Source organism: Ascaphus truei, chromosome 12 (assembly GCF_040206685.1).
Source record: "Ascaphus truei isolate aAscTru1 chromosome 12, aAscTru1.hap1, whole genome shotgun sequence".
In the NCBI taxonomy this organism is placed as follows: Eukaryota; Metazoa; Chordata; class Amphibia; order Anura; family Ascaphidae; genus Ascaphus; species Ascaphus truei.
In genome coordinates this window covers 9,660,132-9,681,132 of record NC_134494.1, presented here as the reverse complement: position 1 = coordinate 9,681,132, position 21,001 = coordinate 9,660,132, and the positions used below count along the sequence as shown (strand labels likewise).

Here is a 21,001-nt window from a genome sequence, read left to right as displayed (position 1 = left end):
TTAGGAGGGGCACAGTGAGGGGGGAGAGTTAGGAGGGGCACAGTGAGGGGGGAGAGTTAGGAGGGGCACAGTGAGGGGGGAGAGTTAGGAGGGGCACAGTGAGGGGGGAGAGTTAGGAGGGGCACAGTGAGGGGGGAGAGTTAGGAGGGGCACAGTGAGGGGGGAGAGTTAGGAGGGGCACAGTGAGGGGGGAGAGTTAGGAGGGGCACAGTGAGGGGGAGAGTTAGGAGGGGCACAGTCATGGGGGAGAGTGAGGTATATTCATCTTTGGTGAAATTAGAACGCTAGATTTCTGGCTACAAAGAACATTACAATGTCTTTCAACAAGCAGCCGAAAGGTGGTGATACATTAATTTCTAGTTTGAGTGGAATAAAAATGGGAGCACCTCTTACGGGAACTATGTTTAATCTGGGTGTCTATTTGAGTATCTTTGTGCCCTTCTAACTCCAAACTCTCTCAATCTTCTAAATGAACTTGATCCTGACTGGTCAATGATACCCAGTGTGGAGTAGAAGGTGCTACACAATAGTTGATGTCTCTATTTTGTCCACTAACCCTTTTGTAAAAAAAAAACGTTTGAGTGTCAATTTAGAGAGAGAGACTCTCTCTCTCACACACTCACTAACACTCACACACTCACACACTCACACACTCACTCTCACACACTCACTCTCACACACTCACACTCACTCTCTCTCTCACACTCTCTCTCTCTCTCACACTCACTCTCTCACACACTCACACACTCAGTCTCACACACTCAGTCTCACACACTCAGTCTCACACACTCAGTCTCACACACTCAGTCTCACACACTCAGTGTCACACACTCACAGTGTCACGCGCACGCAGTCTCACGCGCACGCAGTCTCACACGCACGCGGTCTCACACGCACGCGGTCTCACACGCACGCGGTCTCACACGCACGCGGTCTCACGCACACACGCAGTCTCACGCACACACGCAGTCTCACGCACACACGCAGTCTCACGCACACACGCAGTCTCACGCACACACGCAGTCTCAGTCTCACGCACACACGCAGTCTCAGTCTCACGCACACGCAGTCTCTCACACACACACGCAGTCTCTCACACACACACGCAGTCTCTCACACACACACGCAGTCTCTCACACACACACGCAGTCTCTCACACACACACGCAGTCTCTCACACACACACGCAGTCTCTCACACACACACGCAGTCTCTCACACACACACGCAGTCTCTCACACACACACGCAGTCTCTCACACACACACGCAGTCTCTCACACACACACGCAGTCTCTCACACACACACGCAGTCTCTCACACACACACGCAGTCTCTCACACACACACGCAGTCTCTCACACACACACGCAGTCTCTCACACACACACGCAGTCTCTCACACACACACGCAGTCTCACACACACACACGCAGTCTCACACACACACGCAGTCTCACACACACACACACACGCAGTCTCACACACACACACACACACGCAGTCTCACACACACACACACACGCAGTCTCACACACACACACACACGCAGTCTCACACACACACACACACGCAGTCTCACACACACACGCAGTCTCACACACACACACACACACACGCAGTCTCACACACACACACGCAGTCTCACACACACACACGCAGTCTCACACACACACACGCAGTCTCACACACACACGCAGTCTCACACACACACGCAGTCTCACACACACACGCAGTCTCACACACACACACACGCAGTCTCACACACACACGCAGTCTCACACACACACACACACGCAGTCTCACGCACACACACACACACGCAGTCTCACGCACACACACACACGCAGTCTCACGCACACACGCAGTCTCACGCACACACGCAGTCTCTCACGCACACACGCAGTCTCTCACGCACACACGCAGTCTCTCACGCACACACGCAGTCTCTCACGCACACACGCAGTCTCTCACGCACACACGCAGTCTCTCACGCACACACGCAGTCTCTCACGCACACACGCAGTCTCTCACGCACACACGCAGTCTCTCACGCACACACGCAGTCTCTCACGCACACACGCAGTCTCTCACGCACACACGCAGTCTCTCACACACACACACGCAGTCTCTCACACACACACACGCAGTCTCTCACACACACACGCAGTCTCTCACACACACACGCAGTCTCTCACACACACACGCAGTCTCTCACACACACACGCAGTCTCTCACACACACACGCAGTCTCTCTCACACACACGCAGTCTCTCTCACACACACACGCAGTCTCTCTCACACACACACGCAGTCTCTCTCACACACACACGCAGTCTCTCACACACACACGCAGTCTCTCACACACACACGGAGTCTCTCACACACACACACACACGCAGTCTCACACACACACACACGCAGTCTCACACACACACACGCGCAGTCTCACACACACACACACGCAGTCTCACACACACACACACACACGCAGTCTCACACACACACGCAGTCTCACACACACACACACACACGCAGTCTCACACACACACGCAGTCTCACACACACACACACACACGCAGTCTCACACACACACACACGCAGTCTCACACACACGCAGTCTCACACACACACGCAGTCTCACACACACACACACACACACGCAGTCTCACACACACACACGCAGTCTCACACACACACACGCAGTCTCACACACACACACGCAGTCTCACACACACACACGCAGTCTCACACACACACACGCAGTCTCACACACACACACGCAGTCTCACACACACACACGCAGTCTCACACACACACACGCAGTCTCACACACACACACGCAGTCTCACACACACACACGCGCAGTCTCACATACACACACGCAGTCTCACACACACACACACGCAGTCTCTCACACACACACGCAGTCTCTCACACACACACACACGCAGTCTCTCACACACACACATGCAGTCTCACACACACACACGCAGTCTCTCTCACACACACACGCGCAGTCTCACACACACACGCGCAGTCTCACACACACTCGCGCAGTCTCACACACACTCGCGCAGTCTCACACACACTCGCGCAGTCTCACACACACACGCACACGCAGTCTCACACACACACGCACACGCAGTCTCACACACACACGCACACGCAGTCACACACGCACACGCAGTCTCACACACACACGCACACGCAGTCTCACACACACACGCACACGCAGTCTCACACACACACGCACACGCAGTCTCACACACACACGCACACGCAGTCTCACACACACGCACACGCAGTCTCACACACACGCACACGCAGTCTCACACACACGCACACGCAGTCTCACACACACGCACACGCAGTCTCACGCACACGCACACGCAGTCTCACGCACACGCAGTCTCACACACACGCACACGCAGTCACACACACACACACACACTGTCACACACAGTCTCACACACACACACAGTCTCACACACACACACACACAGTCTCACACACACACACACGCAGTCTCACACACACACACACGCAGTCTCACACACACACACACGCAGTCTCACACACACACACACACGCAGTCTCACACACACACGCAGTCTCACACACACACACACACACACGCAGTCTCACACACACACGCAGTCTCACACACACACACACACGCAGTCTCACACACACACACACGCAGTCTCACACACACGCAGTCTCACACACACACACACACGCAGTCTCACACACACACACACACACGCAGTCTCACACACACACACGCAGTCTCACACACACACACGCAGTCTCACACACACACACGCAGTCTCACACACACACACGCAGTCTCACACACACACACACGCAGTCTAACACACACACGCAGTCTCACACACACACACGCAGTCTCACACACACACACGCGCAGTCTCACACACACACACACACGCAGTCTCACACACACACACACGCAGTCTCTCACACACACACGCAGTCTCTCACACACACACACACGCAGTCTCTCACACACACACATGCAGTCTCACACACACACACGCAGTCTCTCTCACACACACACGCGCAGTCTCACACACACACGCGCAGTCTCACACACACACGCGCAGTCTCACACACACACTCGCGCAGTCTCACACACACTCGCGCAGTCTCACACACACTCGCGCAGTCTCACACACACACGCACACGCAGTCTCACACACACGCACACGCAGTCTCACACACACGCACACGCAGTCACACACGCACACGCAGTCTCACACACACACGCACACGCAGTCTCACACGCACACGCAGTCTCACACACACACGCACACGCAGTCTCACACACACGCACACGCAGTCTCACACACACGCACACGCAGTCTCACACACACGCACACGCAGTCTCACACACACGCACACGCAGTCTCACACACACGCACACGCAGTCTCACACACACGCACACGCAGTCTCACACACACGCACACGCAGTCTCACGCACACGCAGTCTCACACACACGCACACGCAGTCACACACACACACACACACTGTCACACACAGTCTCACACACACACACAGTCTCACACACACACACACACACAGTCTCACACACACACACACACACACACAGTCTCACACACACACACGCAGTCTCACACACACACACACGCAGTCTCACACACACACACGCAGTCTCACACACACACACCCCCACACGCAGTCTCACACACGCAGTCTCACACACGCACGCACACGCAGTCTCACACACGCACGCACACGCAGTCTCACGCACGCACGCACACGCAGTCTCACACACGCACGCACACGCAGTCTCACACACGCACGCACACGCAGTCTCACACACGCACGCACACGCAGTCTCACACACGCACGCACACGCAGTCTCACACACACGCACACACAGTCTCACACACACGCACACACAGTCTCACACACACGCACACACAGTCTCACACACACGCACACACAGTCTCACACACACGCACACACAGTCTCACACACACGCACACACAGTCTCACACACACGCACACACAGTCTCACACACACGCACACACAGTCTCACACACACGCACACACAGTCTCACACACGCACACACAGTCACACACACACAGTCTCACACACACGCACACACAGTCTCACACACACACACAGTCTCACACACACACACACACACAGTCACACACACACACACACAGTCACACACACACACACACACACACACACACACACACAGTCAAACACAGTCAAACACAGTCACACACAGTCACACACAGTCACACACAGTCACACACACACACACACACACACACACACACACACACACACACACACACACACACACACACACACACACACACACACACACACACAGTCACACACACACAGTCAAACACAGTCACACACAGTCACACACACTCTCACTCTCTCACTCACACACACACACACACACACACACAGTCACACACAGTCACACACAGTCACACACACACACACACACACACACACACAGTCACACACACACAGTCACACACACTCTCACTCTCTCACTCTCTCACTCACACACACACACACACACACACACACACACACAGTCTCTCACACACACACACACACACACACACACACACACACACACACACACACACACACACACACACACACACAGTCACACACACACAGTCAAACACAGTCACACACAGTCACACACACTCTCACTCTCTCACACACACACACACACACACACACACACACACACACACACACACACACACACACACACACACACACACACACACACACAGTCTCACACACACAGTCTCACACACACAGTCTCACACACACACACAGTCACACACACACACACAGTCACACACACACACACAGTCACACACACACACACAGTCACACACACACACACACACACACACACACACACACACACACACACACACACACACACACACACACACACACACACACACACACACAGTCACACACAGTCAAACACAGTCAAACACAGTCAAACACAGTCAAACACAGTCACACACAGTCACACACAGTCACACACAGTCACACACAGTCACACACAGTCACACACAGTCACACACAGTCACACACAGTCACACACAGTCACACACAGTCACACACACACACACACACACACAGTCACACAGTCACACACACACAGTCACACACACTCTCACTCTCTCACTCTCTCACTCACACACACACACACACACACACACACACAGTCTCTCACACACACACACACACACACACACACACACATACACACACACACACACACACACACACACACACACACACACACACACACACACACACACACAGTCTCACACACACACAGTCACACACACACACAGTCACACACACACACAGTCACACACACACACACACACAGTCACACACACACACACACAGTCACACACACACACACAGTCACACACACACACACACAGTCACACACACACACACAGTCACACACACACACACAGTCACACACACACACAGTCACACACACACACAGTCACACACACACACACAGTCACACACACACACACACAGTCACACTCACACACTCACACACACACTCACACTCACACTCTCACACACTCTCACACACTCTCACACTCACTCTCACACTCTCACTCTCACACACACGCACACTCTCACACACACACTCTCACTCTCTCACACACACACACACACACACAATCACTCTCTCTCACACACACACACTCTCACTGTCACACACACAGTCACACACAGTCACACACAGTCACACACAGTCACACACAGTCACACACAGTCACACACAGTCACACACAGTCACACACAGTCACACACAGTCACACACAGTCACACACTCTCTCACTCTCTCACTCTCTCACTCTCTCACTCTCTCACTCTCTCACTCTCTCACTCTCTCACTCACACACACACACATACACACACACACAGTCTCTCACACACACACACACACACACACAGTCTCACACACACACACAGTCTCACACACACACAGTCACATACACACACACACACACACACTCTCTCTCACTCTCACTCTCACACACACACAGTCACACACAGTCACACACAGTCACACACAGTCACACACTCTCACACACTCTCACACACTCTCACACACACGCAGTCACACACACACACACACACACACTGTCACACACAGTCTCACACACACACACAGTCTCACACACACACACACACAGTCTCACACACACACACACGCAGTCTCACACACACACACACACACACACGCAGTCTCACACACACACACCCCCACACGCAGTCTCACACACGCAGTCTCACACACGCAGTCTCACACAGGCACGCACTCGCAGTCTCACACACGCACGCACACGCAGTCTCACACACGCACGCACGCACACGCAGTCTCACACACGCACGCACACGCAGTCTCACACACGCACGCACACGCAGTCTCACACACGCACGCACACGCAGTCTCACACACGCACGCACACGCAGTCTCACACACGCACGCACACGCAGTCTCACACACACGCACACACAGTCTCACACACTCTCACACACTCTCACACACTCTCACACACTCTCACACACTCTCACACACTCTCACACACACGCAGTCACACACACACACACACACACACACACTGTCACACACAGTCTCACACACACACACAGTCTCACACACACACGCACACACAGTCTCACACACACGCACACACAGTCTCACACACACGCACACACAGTCTCACACACACGCACAGACAGTTTCACACACGCACACACAGTCTCGCACACACAGTCACACACACACAGTCTCACACACACACACAGTCTCACACACACACACACACACACACACAGTCACACACACACACACAGACACACACACAGACACACACACACACAGACACACACACACACACACACACACACACACACACACACACACACACACACACACACACAGTCACACAGTCACACACACACAGTCAAACACAGTCACACACAGTCACACACACACAGTCAAACACAGTCAAACACAGTCACACACAGTCACACACAGTCACACACAGTCACACACAGTCACACACAGTCACACACAGTCACACACAGTCACACACAGTCACACACAGTCACACACACACAGTCACACACACACAGTCACACACACACAGTCACACACACACAGTCACACACACACAGTCACACACAGTCACACACACAGTCACACACACACACACACACACACACACACACACACACACACACACACACACACACACACACACAGTCACACACACACACACACAGTCACACACAGTCACACACAGTCACACACACACAGTCAAACACAGTCACACACAGTCACACACAGTCACACACACTCTCACTCTCTCACTCACACACACACACACACACAGTCTCTCTCTCACACACACACACACACACACACACACACACACACACACACACACACACACACACAGTCTCACACACACACAGTCACATACACACACACACACACACACACACACACTCTCTCTCTCTCTCACTCTCTCACTCTCACACACACACAGTCACACACACACACAGTCACACACACACACAGTCACACACACACACACAGTCACACACACACACACACACAGTCACACACACACACACAGTCACACACACACACAGTCACACACACACACACAGTCACACACACACACAGTCACACACACACACACAGTCACACACACACACACAGTCACACACACACAGTCACTCACACTCTCACACACTCTCACACACTCTCACACACTCTCTCACTCTCACACTCACTCTCACACTCTCACACTCTCACTCTCACACACACGCACACTCTCACACACACACTCTCACTCTCTCACACACACACACACACACACAATCACTCTCTCTCACACACACACACACACACTCTCACTGTCACACACACAGTCACACACAGTCACACACAGTCACACACAGTCACACACAGTCACACACAGTCACACACAGTCACACACAGTCACTCACTCTCTCACTCTCTCACTCTCTCACACACACACACACACACACACACACACACACACACACACACACACACACACACACAGTCTCTCACACACACACACACACACAGTCTCTCACACACACACACACACACAGTCTCTCACACACACACAGTCTCACACACACACAGTCACATACACACACACACACACACACACACTCTCTCTCACTCTCACACACACACAGTCACACACAGTCACACACACTCTCACACACTCTCACACACTCTCACACACTCTCACACACTCTCACACACTCTCACACACTCTCACACACTCTCACACACTCTCACACACTCTCACACTCTCACTCTCACACTCTCACTCTCACACTCTCACTCTCACACTCTCACACTCTCACTCTCACTCTCACACTCTCACTCTCACACTCTCACTCTCACACTCTCACTCTCACACACACACTCTCACTCTCTCACACACACACACACACACACACTCACTCTCACACACACACACTCTCACACACACACACTCTCACACACACACACTCTCACACACTCTCACACACACACTCTCACACACACACTCTCTCTGACACACACACTCTCACTCTCACACACACACTATCACTCACACACACACACTTTCACTCTCACACACACACTCACTCTCACACACACACTCTCACTCACACACACACACTCTCACTCTCACACACTCTAACTCCCTCACACACTCTCACTCTCACTCACACACACTCTAACTCCCACACACACTCTCACTCTCACACACACTCTCACTCTCACACACACTCTCACACACACACACACTCACTCTCACACACTCTCACGCACACACACACTCTCTCCTGTGCTCTGCCTCTCCTGGGTCTCTCACCCCCGCGTCACTCCTCCGCTCCCACAGTTCTCTCTGCTCAGAGCCTCTGACATCGTTCGTTGCCTCCCAGAGACCTCCATGCTCCCCGGGGAGGCGGGTACCGGCCGGGTCCCCGGGGGCGGCTCCATATCCCGTTGCCTCGCGTGCGCTCGCTCTCTGAACCGTCTGAGGCAGCGGGGACGCACGCAGACATGGAGAGTGACCAATCACAGCACGAACTAGCGACCAATCCGCGCAGAGCAGGGAGCCCACCAATGAGAGCACGAACCAGGGGAGACAGTGGAAAATCTGCGCAGAGCAGGGGCGGGAACCAGGGGGAGGGAACCCACCAATTACAGCGCAGGGCACGGGGGTGGGGATGCGATGCGAGGCGGCAATTGACTGGGAGTCTGTAGCGGGAGACTTGGCACACAACGCTGTCGGGCAATCAGCGGAAGGATGAGTGTGTGCGTGCGCAGAGAGCAAGGCGAGGCCCGGCACTGGAAAAGGGAAGGAGCCGCGGGATAATAAAGCGGAGACCAGCAGCCAATCAGCGGCGAGCAGGAGCCTCAACCAATCACAAGGGAGGCGGGGCTTAGCGTGACATCCATCAATAATCCGGCTTTTTTTTTTTCTTCAGCGCGCGGGGGAAATTCAGCGCGAGCGGGGAAATATAAACAGCAGCACGTGCGCTGCTTGGGCCAATCGCCAAGGGGCAATTTCTAGTCACCCCTGGCGAGTGGGCGACTGGGTTTGTCGTGTGTGTGTTTGTGTGTGTGTGTGTGTATATATATATATATATATATATATATATATATATATATATATATATATATATATATATATATATATATATATATATATATATATATATATATATATATATATATATATATATATATATATATATATATATACACACACTGCAGCACCTATCTATGTATACACGCACACACATACCCAGTAGCTCTCCTTCCTCCCCCAGGGAGGTGTCTGTGCCCCGCTGCTGCCTCCTATGCTATCACCTCCCCTGTCTGAGAACTGCTATCATTCCACTCTGATGAGTGAAAGCTGGAAATGAAATGAAAACTTGGCATGGTGCCAAAAATTCCGGCCCATTACTGAATAAATGATCCAATCAGCTTTCAGAATTGAAGGGAATATCTTAGTCTTGGCCTATAACACCATTTACAAATATATTAAGGGCAATACAAGGCATTTTTAAAGGGACATTTTTATAGTTTTATAACTTTCACTTCTAAATAGATATTCTGTACTAATTAAATATATGAAGAATATTGATCCAGGGAGAAATTCGATTTCCATTACTGGAGTGAGGAAGAAATATTTATTGGAAAATTATTAATTGTTTGCCTTCATCTGGATCAATGGAAATGTAACTATAATATACCAATGTAACTTTGATTTTATAATTCAGTATCTTGCACAATTAGAATTTTATAAAGGATTAACACAATTAACATTTGTCTTTCTCCTCCAAATCTACTTTGTTGCATTGCAATGTTACATTAATACATTTTCTCACCATAGATGCATCTTCAGCACACCTGATCTGTGAACAAGACGCAACATAAGAAATGTCCTAAACATCATAGTTTACATGAGGTGTTAATAGAAATATTTTTTAAGGACTTCGACATTGCACAAGCCTGTATGTGAATTGGAACAAGATTAAAAGAAACTTGGCAGAGCATTCCTATACATCAGCAACATTTTTGTAAACGTACAAATATCACAATACCAGCCAAGACAAAGAGAGGGTTTAAAGAGCAGAGACGTGAATACCTACAGTGGGAAATACGGTAATGTTATGCAGCAAATAATTCATATAGGGGGGACACCCTATAACTGCTCTGACTGTGGGAAAAGCTTCAGTCGGAAATCAAATCTTGTTACACACCAAAGAGTCCACACAGAGGTGACACCCTATAACTGTTCTGAATGTGAGAAAAGCTTCAGTCGGAAATCGAATCTTGTTACACACCAAAGAGTCCACACAGGGGAGACACCCTATACCTGCTCTGACTGTGGGAAAAGCTTCAGTCGGAAATCAAATCTTGTTACACACCAAAGAGTCCACACAGGGGAGACACCCTATACCTGCTCTGACTGTGGGAAAAGCTTCAGTCGGAAATCAAATCTTGTTAAACACAAGATAGCTCACAAAGAGAAGTCTCCCTCGAACTATTAATGTGAAAATCTACAAAATACCATTACACACAATAAAATATAAATATTAGGGAAATAACATTTGCCAAAGCTTGCCCTGATACGCAGTTTTAAGCAGCAACACTGGGACTGGAATTTATGCAGATTGTGGTATACATAGCATGCCTAGATAACTTAGACTTAAATGTTGTTATTAACTGTGATGGTGACAATTATGAGAACAAGGGACAGAAATATGTGTGTATGTTGTCCCTTTTGTAGTACACCCATATGGTTCTGTTAACACTGTACTTTTAATAAAGACATTGCTATTCATGAAAACCCAATGAGCAAAATACAGTATGAAACTTACAAATAATTTAAAATTGAACATACCTACATGCTAATTATTATAGTAGAAGTAGGAATATTATTTTCATTGGTTTAACGATTATATGGAAGATTATTTATTCAAATTTACCAGACTCAAAAATGGGGCAAAATAGCACCAAGATTATCAAACAAGAACATCCAGTTAAATGCAATGTAAATTTTGTGTTCGTGTATCAGAATTGCAAGGCAAGTTTGGGCTTGTTTCATAGCCTGAAGACTGATTAATAATCTCCTTCTGTATTCACACCCGGTAGTTCTTCCTTTTCAAACATTGTTTTGGAATCCGCTGATTCAGGACATTTATATGATAAAACAAGAGAAATTATCTTTCTTTTATCTTTTTACAACTGTGATATTTAAATGGTCCTTTTTTCCCTCTAGTTTTTATTAAGTGTGTGTGGAAACCTATCTGTATTGTCACTACCTTAATCATATTCCTACTTATTTTCTCTATGCCTTGTAAAATAACAATAAATAATAAATAGTGATTGAAGAGAGATGCTGTGAATGGGTGACACACACACACACACACACACACACACACACGTACACGTGTCCTATGAACAAAGTTGTTCTGGATGTTGAAGTATTGGTATCCAAATATACTCACCCAGTGAAATTGCAATATTAAAGCACTGTGTTCATATATCAGAGTATAATTAGGGAAATTGATAAAGATGTAATATAACCTGTGTGGAGATGTCACAGATAGGGGTGGTATTCCCAGATGATAACTGTGGTATTGGAATCCGGTAATGTAGCAGGTCCCTAGGGCTCGACTGCTCTCTCTCCAACACCAGACTACTGGTTGCCTCTGAAGTGCAGAAAATCCAGCCTGAGCAATCAGCTCTCCGTAATTCTGTTAGTTCACATCTCTGCTCCAAGCAGCCAGCACCTGTAGCTCTTTAGTGACTAAGCACAGTCAGCTGTGGTTCCTTTTGGACCACATGGGCCAAACAAATTGCACTCGGCGGATAGAATATCAATATTTTGAAATGGTTGAGGGTAACGGTACCCTTGAAAAAGTTGCATGAATGCGATGAAACGCGTTGGGAATCTGTTTTTGCTATTTGAATGATCATATGCAATAATTCCAAAATATTGACATTCTATCTCCAGTGAGTCCAATTTGCTTGGCCCCAAGCAGTCCACAGGGAACCACAGCTGACTGACTGACAAAATGTCTGTTCTGTCTCCCAGGGAAGCAACATCCTTTTTGAACTCTTGTAGTGCCTGTTGTATTTCAGAATGTAAAAGCTCCTTTATATTGTCATACAGTACTTGTGTCCCTCTTTGTGGAATTTTGACTGACATCTATCAGATCTCCTGATTCGGAGCTTGAGTCGTTCCGCGTGTCAGTGTCTGCCGTCTGTGACGTGCGGGTGCTTTTATGCCTCCTTAACAACTCCAAGATCATTCTTCTTTTTACTTTAATGTTTAAACTATGATTTTTACATGTTAAAATTTAAAAAAAAAAATTGTTGTTAATTTTTTTTGTAGTTTTTTTATGGTTTTTAGTATTATTTTTTAAAAAAACATTTGAATAACAAACGAAGAACCAACAAAAATGACTGAGTAGATTAGGCTCAGTAACATCAACACTGCAGCACTGTTCAAAATATGTCAGATTAACTAGGCCATATAGGAAGCAGCAGAAACAAATGGCAGTGACTTTGATTATTTGAAAAAGGAAATATTCTAAGATAACCATTCTCATAGTAAAAGATTGTGTGACATCCAAGACCATCATGAAAAATACAATAGATTACAGTGCACCACAACACAACCCAAGAGTTTAAAAAAGGCAAAGATGCAACCAGATGCATTCCTCTCAATTGCCTTCCCTCAGTAAAAGAAAATGTTTAATTTCTTCCTACTTTTTCCCGCTGTGACAAAGAAATATATCGTTTTTTCCTCAGAAAGTTCAACACAATGCAACCTTCCAAAATAGAATTCTGACATAAAGAATTCCGTATATAGTACATTTGAGTGCACCTGTCATTTTCTCAGTCTCTGTTATGCATGGAGCAAGATATAGGCTCATTAATTTAAGAATGAGAGGATATCCTGAGAGAACAACCTCCACCTATGGCCATACTACCCTGAAAGCGCCTGATCCTGTCTGATGTCAGAAGCTAAGCAGGGTGAGGCTTGATTAGTACCGGGTTGGGAGACTGCCTGGGAATACCCGGTTCTGTAGGTGTTTTTATTTTTCTCTTCAATAATGAAAATATACATGGCATTCCTCTCAATTGCCTTCCCTCAGTAAAAGAAAATGTTTCATTTCTTGCTACTTTTTCCCGCTGTGGCAAAGAAATATTTCGTTTTTTCTCAGAAAGTTCAACACAATGCAACATTCCAAAATAGAATTCTGACATAAAGAATTCCATATATAGTACATTTGAGTGCACCTGTCATTTTCTCAGTCTGTGTGTATGCATGGAGCAAGAAGATATAGGCTCATGAATTTAAGAATGAGAGGATATCCTGAGACAGCACCTTCCACCTACGGCCATACTACCTTGAAAGCGCCCGATCCCATCTAATCTTGGAAGCTAAGCAGTGTGAGGCTTGATTAGTACTGTGTTGGGAGAATGCCTGGGAATACCATGTGCTGTAGGTGTTTTTATTTTTCTCTTCCATAATGAAAATATATGAAAAGTTCCCGCTTTCAGCCTTATGGAAGCGACCCTCTCCCTTGGTTCGAGAGCCTCCCGGGAGGAATACCCACGATCTAGTGTGCTGTGCTGTGATGGAAACACGGACATCCGGGAGAAATAATTGAGACACTCGGTTGTCTTTCTCAGCTACGTCTCAGTTTATTGTTTCAAAGGCATAAGCTTTTATAGGCAATCCATGATGTGCCTAGGAACATTCCCGAACATATCACAAGTTTACATACGTCAATAACATCTTATCTTATTGTTATGAGTCATTGTTACACATTGTTATTTCAGCATAAACTGTATGCTTGGGGGGTTAAAATGTTCTAGGAAAAGTTTCAACAGAAAGTCCTTGATACAAAAATACGGCGTAAGCGGTTTCTTATACAATAACAAGTTGTTTACGATTTTTTTTTTCAACTTTATGTTTTATTCAGTTTTCTAAAGTGTCTAATTTGCAGGTATTTGAAGACGTTCAGTCCTGCCATTTCATATTTGTTTCGCAATCTTTGGTAACTCAGGAACTGCCCAAAGCTCAGGAGGTCGGCAACTGCTCTGATATTTTTAACTATAAATTGGTCAAATTGTCTAGGCTCACAACCAGGCGGGAATTTGGGATTTTGAATAATTGGGATGAGTTGAGATTTAGAGGTCGTGAGCTTAAATTTTAATTTAAGTTTGCATTTTGTCCATATCTCCCATGTGTGTTTCATTGGGTCCAATTTGAATTTGCTGGTCTGCATATCTTCCCTGCTCAGGGACCGAAGGCATGCTGGCAGTGAAGGCGTGCCGGCGTATTGCGATTCTATATCTAGCCAGCAATATTGGCTCGGGTTTGCATTCCAGACTACTACCTGTCTCAGCTGGGTGGCTTGGTAATATCTCATAATGTCTGGGACTTCCAGATCCCCTCTCCCCCTTGAGGCAAGCAGAACTGCCCTGGAGATTCTGGGTTTTTTACCCTGCCAAATAAAATGAAAGATCTATTTTTGTATAGTTTTCAGTTCTGAGCCAGGGATGTGAATCGGGAGAGTCTGGAAGAAATATAACAATCTGGGGAGTATATTCATTTTGACCGAGATCATTCTCCCGATCCATGATATTTGGTATCCTCCCCATTTATCAAGATCCTGTTTGATTTTCCGGAATAAGGGCGGGTAATTATGTTGGTACAGAGATTGGTAGTTCCTCGGTATCTTTACTCCCAAATATTTGATACAAGAGGAACTCCACCAGTAGCTAAAATTTAGTTTGAGGAGTTTCACCTCTGGCTCCGGCAGGTTTAGATTTAACGCTTCGGATTTATCGCTATTAATTTTATAGCCTGATATTTTCCCGAAGTCTTTGAGTTCTTTTTGGAGATTGGGGAGGGAAATTTGGGGATGGGAGAGTGTTAAGATGATATCGTCCGCGAATAGAGATATCTTATATTGTGTTTGTCCTATTTCTATTCCTTGGATGTCCCTATTGTTTCGAATTGTGGACGCCAGGGGTTCTATGGTGAGTGCAAAGAGGAGAGGGGATAAGGGGCATCCCTGTCTTGTGCCGTTTTTAATATTAAATCTCTGGAGACTGCCCCCTGGTAGTTTTACCATTGCTGACGGATCTTGGTAGAGTCTACGGACTCCTTCTAGATATGCGTCTTTAAAGCCGAATTTACGCATAGTGTGGTCTAGGAAGAGCCAGTCGATTCTATCGAATGCCTTCTCTGCATCTAGGCTCAAGAGTATTGCTTTGGTTCCTGTATTTTGCTGTATAATTTGAGGTCATTATTGAGAAGGGAGATTGGACGATAGCTTCCACATTGCATCGGGTCTCTGCCTTCCTTGTGTATGATGGCTAGGTTTGCGAGAGACATTGAGGTGGGTATTGGATGCCCCTCCATAAAATGATTGAACATTTTTTTTTTCCAATCTGTTTTTCCTTTATTGGAGACATGCGCAAAGGTTACAGACAGTAGATACAATCATTTCAAAACACTGTATAGTGAGGTCATCGGCACATGACCGTAGAGTACATAAGATGTCTCAATAAATCTATTTCCTGTTTTCTTTTTTTTTTTTTTTTCAACTTATTCTTTATTTGTTTTTTTGTTTTGTTAAGAAAAATGGGGAGTGGGATACAAAACACAAAAAGGGGAACATGTTACTTGCATATCACATACAGTTGTATCAAGTGAATAACACATTCAATGGGGAGACAATAATGACATCACTGTTATTACAGCGTTTAAAGTAGTGAATACAGAAAATTAACTCAAAAGACTTAAAAAGGAAAAAAGAAAAAGAGGGAAATGTCATTGCTTTTAGAATATTCATTTCTTTTGTTGTCACACCGGCTTAACCTCCATGCATTTATAGAGTATCCGAATCTGGATACTTGATACCCTCCAGGCTCACCTCTGCATTTTATACAATTACGATTCCTTATCACACCAGGGTTGTCTCAATAGTGAAGCTCTTGTTATTTATTGTTATATATTTTTATTTTTTTTATTTTTTTTATTAATTTCCTTAGCTTGTGTGTTTTTACCCCACCTATTTTTTGGTTTTCAGGACTGGAGAGTAGCTCTCGAAAGATATCTATTCCCTATATAGGTTCTCCACGGTTCCCAGACGTCTATGTATTTCTGTACTGTGTCGTTTTGTATCCCCGTCAGTTTTTCCATAAGACAGATCCTCCTTAATCTCGCTTTTACAGCGTGTATGGCCGGCTGCTGTTCCTGTTTCCAGTCTTTGGCTATTTCGCATCTGGCAGCTGTATATATGTGTGTCAGGAGTTTGTCGTCAGTTTTTTCTATGCTTTCAATTGGTCTGCATAGTAGTACCTTCCAGGGGTCTAGGGGGAAGTCATACCCGAGAATTGTCTGAGCCATATCATGTGTGGCTCTCCATAGCTTTGTTACCTTTGGGCACGTCCACCACATATGTATAAACAATCCCTGCTGGCCACACCCCCTTGTACACACTGGGGACATGTTTCTAGAAAATTTGGACAATCGTAGTGGGGTGTAGTACCATTGGTGGAGCATTTTATATGCATTTTCCTTTATTAATACACATGTGGAGCTCTTTGCTATTCCTTCAAATATGTTATCCCACTGCTCTTGATCTAGTTCTCCCAGCTCTTCTTCCCACCTCGCCCTCCATTTGGGCTTTATCTCCAATTCCTGTTTACCGTCTGCAAGTATGCTGTAAACTTTAGAGATTAGGCCCTTTTTGTCCTCCCCCATGAGGCACAAATCCTCAAATGTTGTGAAATCGCTATACGGACCTGTCTTCTGTATGTGGTCCCTCAATTGAAGATACCTAAAAAAGGCCGAATCAGGGAGGCCATAGTCTCTCTTTACTACCTCAAACGTCTTAATAGCATTGTTTGCCCATAGATCTTTTACCCTTATGATATCTGCCTTGCACCATTCTTTAAACGCTGTTGGTTCCGTGCCCGGGATAAAGCTAATATTGTCAAATAGTGGTGTCAACTGAGATTTGTTGGTGGATAGCCCATGTTTAAGTTTCAATGAATCCCACATGGCTAGCGAGTGTGTGATAGATTCCAGGGGCACCATCAGTGCTGGTCTTTCTTTCTTTGTTAACCACAGTATCATTTCTATGGATGACCCAGATATCACATCGGACTCAATTTCCACCCACTTTTTCTTCCGTTTATGTGCATGCCAGTGAACCAGTTGGCTTACATGCGCCGCTTGATAATATTGCCACAAGTGTGGCAAAGCTAGCCCCCCTGACTGTTTGGATCTATATAATGTGGGCAGTTTTATTCTCGCTTTTTTGTTATTCCATATGAATTTTGTGATAGCTTTCTGCAGCTCATGCATGTCCCTGGCTCTGACCTGTACTGGAAGTGTGTGGAAAAGGTACAATATTCTTGGCAATAAGTTCATTTTGATGGCAGTTATTCTACCCAACCATGATATATGATATCTGGACCATTCTTCTAATTCTTTTTTCAGCGTTTTTATTAGTGATGGGTAGTTGGTCTCATATATAGTGTCGGGTGTGTTAGTCAACCATATTCCCAAGTACTTTATAGCCTGTTTCTTCCACGTGAAATCAAAGTTTATTTTTATTAGCTTTAGTTGTTCCTGAGGGAGATTTATATTTAGGGCTTCGGATTTTTCGTTGTTTATTTTAAACCCCGATAGTTTCTGGAACTCTGACAAGTTACTAAATAAGTTTGGGAGCGAGGTGAAGGGTTTTGAAATGGTTAACAATATGTCATCGGCGAACAATGCTAGTTTATATTCTTTTTGTTTGACCTTAATCCCCCCGATATCTGGGTTCGCCCTGATTTGGGCTGCTAAAGGTTCTATCGCCAACGCGAACAATAGGGGTGACAGGGGGCAGCCTTGTCTTGTGCCATTCCTTATGTTGATTTTCTCAGTCTGCATATTAATATAGGATACTTTAGCTGTGGGTTCTCCATATAGTGATGTAACAGCATTCATAAATTTGCCTTTTACCCCGAATGCTCGAAGTGTCTCAAACATATATCCCCAATCAATACGATCAAAAGCCTTTTCGGCGTCTAGAGATAGTAGCATCAAAGGCGTTTTATCGAGTTTGGCTATCTGGATTAAGTCAATTGTTCTTCGTGTATTATCCCCGGCCTGGCGACCTCGTATGAATCCAGCCTGATCTGCGTCTATCAGTTGCGGAAGATACGTATTTAATCTTGTGGCCAATATTTTGGAAAATATTTTGAGATCGTTATTGATCAAGGATATCGGTCTGTAGCTTTTGCATTGGGTGGGGTCTTTTCCCTCTTTATGTATTAATATTATTTTTGATTCCAGCATCGTTTGAGGAAACTGCTCTCCCTCAAGAGCTTTGTTAAATATCTTTAGTAATTGGGGAGCTAATATGTGGGCCAATTTTTTATAGTAAATATTGGATAGACCATCTGGTCCCGGGGCCTTGGAGTTCTTCAACCCCGTTATTGTTTTTAAAACCTCTGTCGACGTAATTGGCTGGGATAGTGTTGTTATATCCTGTTCTGTGAGTTTAGGCAAATTTATTTTTCTGAGAAAAGCTCTCTATCTTTTCTTGGTGGTGTTCCCTTTATCTACTTTATCTCCATTGTATAGCTCTTTGTAATATGTGGTGAATTCATTAGCTATTGTCTGTGGGTTTGTTGTGCACACCCCATCTTTTCTTCTAATGCTATGTATTCTAGATTGCATTCTATCCTTCCTCAATTTTGTGGCCATCATTGTGTCAGCCTTATTGGCCTTCTCGTAGAATTTTTGTTTTGTCCAAGCTATGGCCTTTTCAGCTTTATCAGTAAGTAGTAAATTTAGTTTCCCTCTGAGGTCCCGCAATTCGGTCTCCATGGCTATGCTATGATTTACTTTATGTGCCTCCTCTAGGGTCTTTATCTTTTCTTGCAGGCTTGTTGTTTGTTTCTGTCTCTCCCTCTTTCTATGCGATGCGACGCTGATAAGTTTTCCTCTCACCACTGCCTTATGGGCCTCCCAAAGGATATAGGGTGAGTTCACGCTACCTTCGTTTATTCGGAAGTAGTTGGAGGCCTCGTTACTGATCTCAACTATGACTTCTGGCATCTTTAATAGAGACTCGTTTAGTCTCCATGTCCCTTTACTTGGTTTCTTGTGTATGTCGTCAATGTGCACTTCAACTGGACCATGATCTGACCAAGTAATAGGGTGTATTGTAGCCTTTGTAATCTTTGGGATCAGTAAGGAATCTACAAATATGTAGTCTATCCGTGTGTATACTTTGTGGGGGGCTGAGTAGAAAGAGAAGTCCCTTTTCTGCG

General features: G+C 46.4%; 2 pseudogenes; both read left to right on the top strand.

Annotated features, from left to right (window-relative positions):
- The first annotated feature begins 14,623 nt into the window (after positions 1-14,623).
- LOC142464359 (5S ribosomal RNA) lies at positions 14,624-14,742 on the top strand (annotated as a pseudogene).
- Positions 14,743-15,043: 301 nt separating this feature from the next.
- Positions 15,044-15,162, top strand: LOC142464362 (5S ribosomal RNA; annotated as a pseudogene).
- The last annotated feature ends 5,839 nt before the right edge of the window (positions 15,163-21,001 follow it).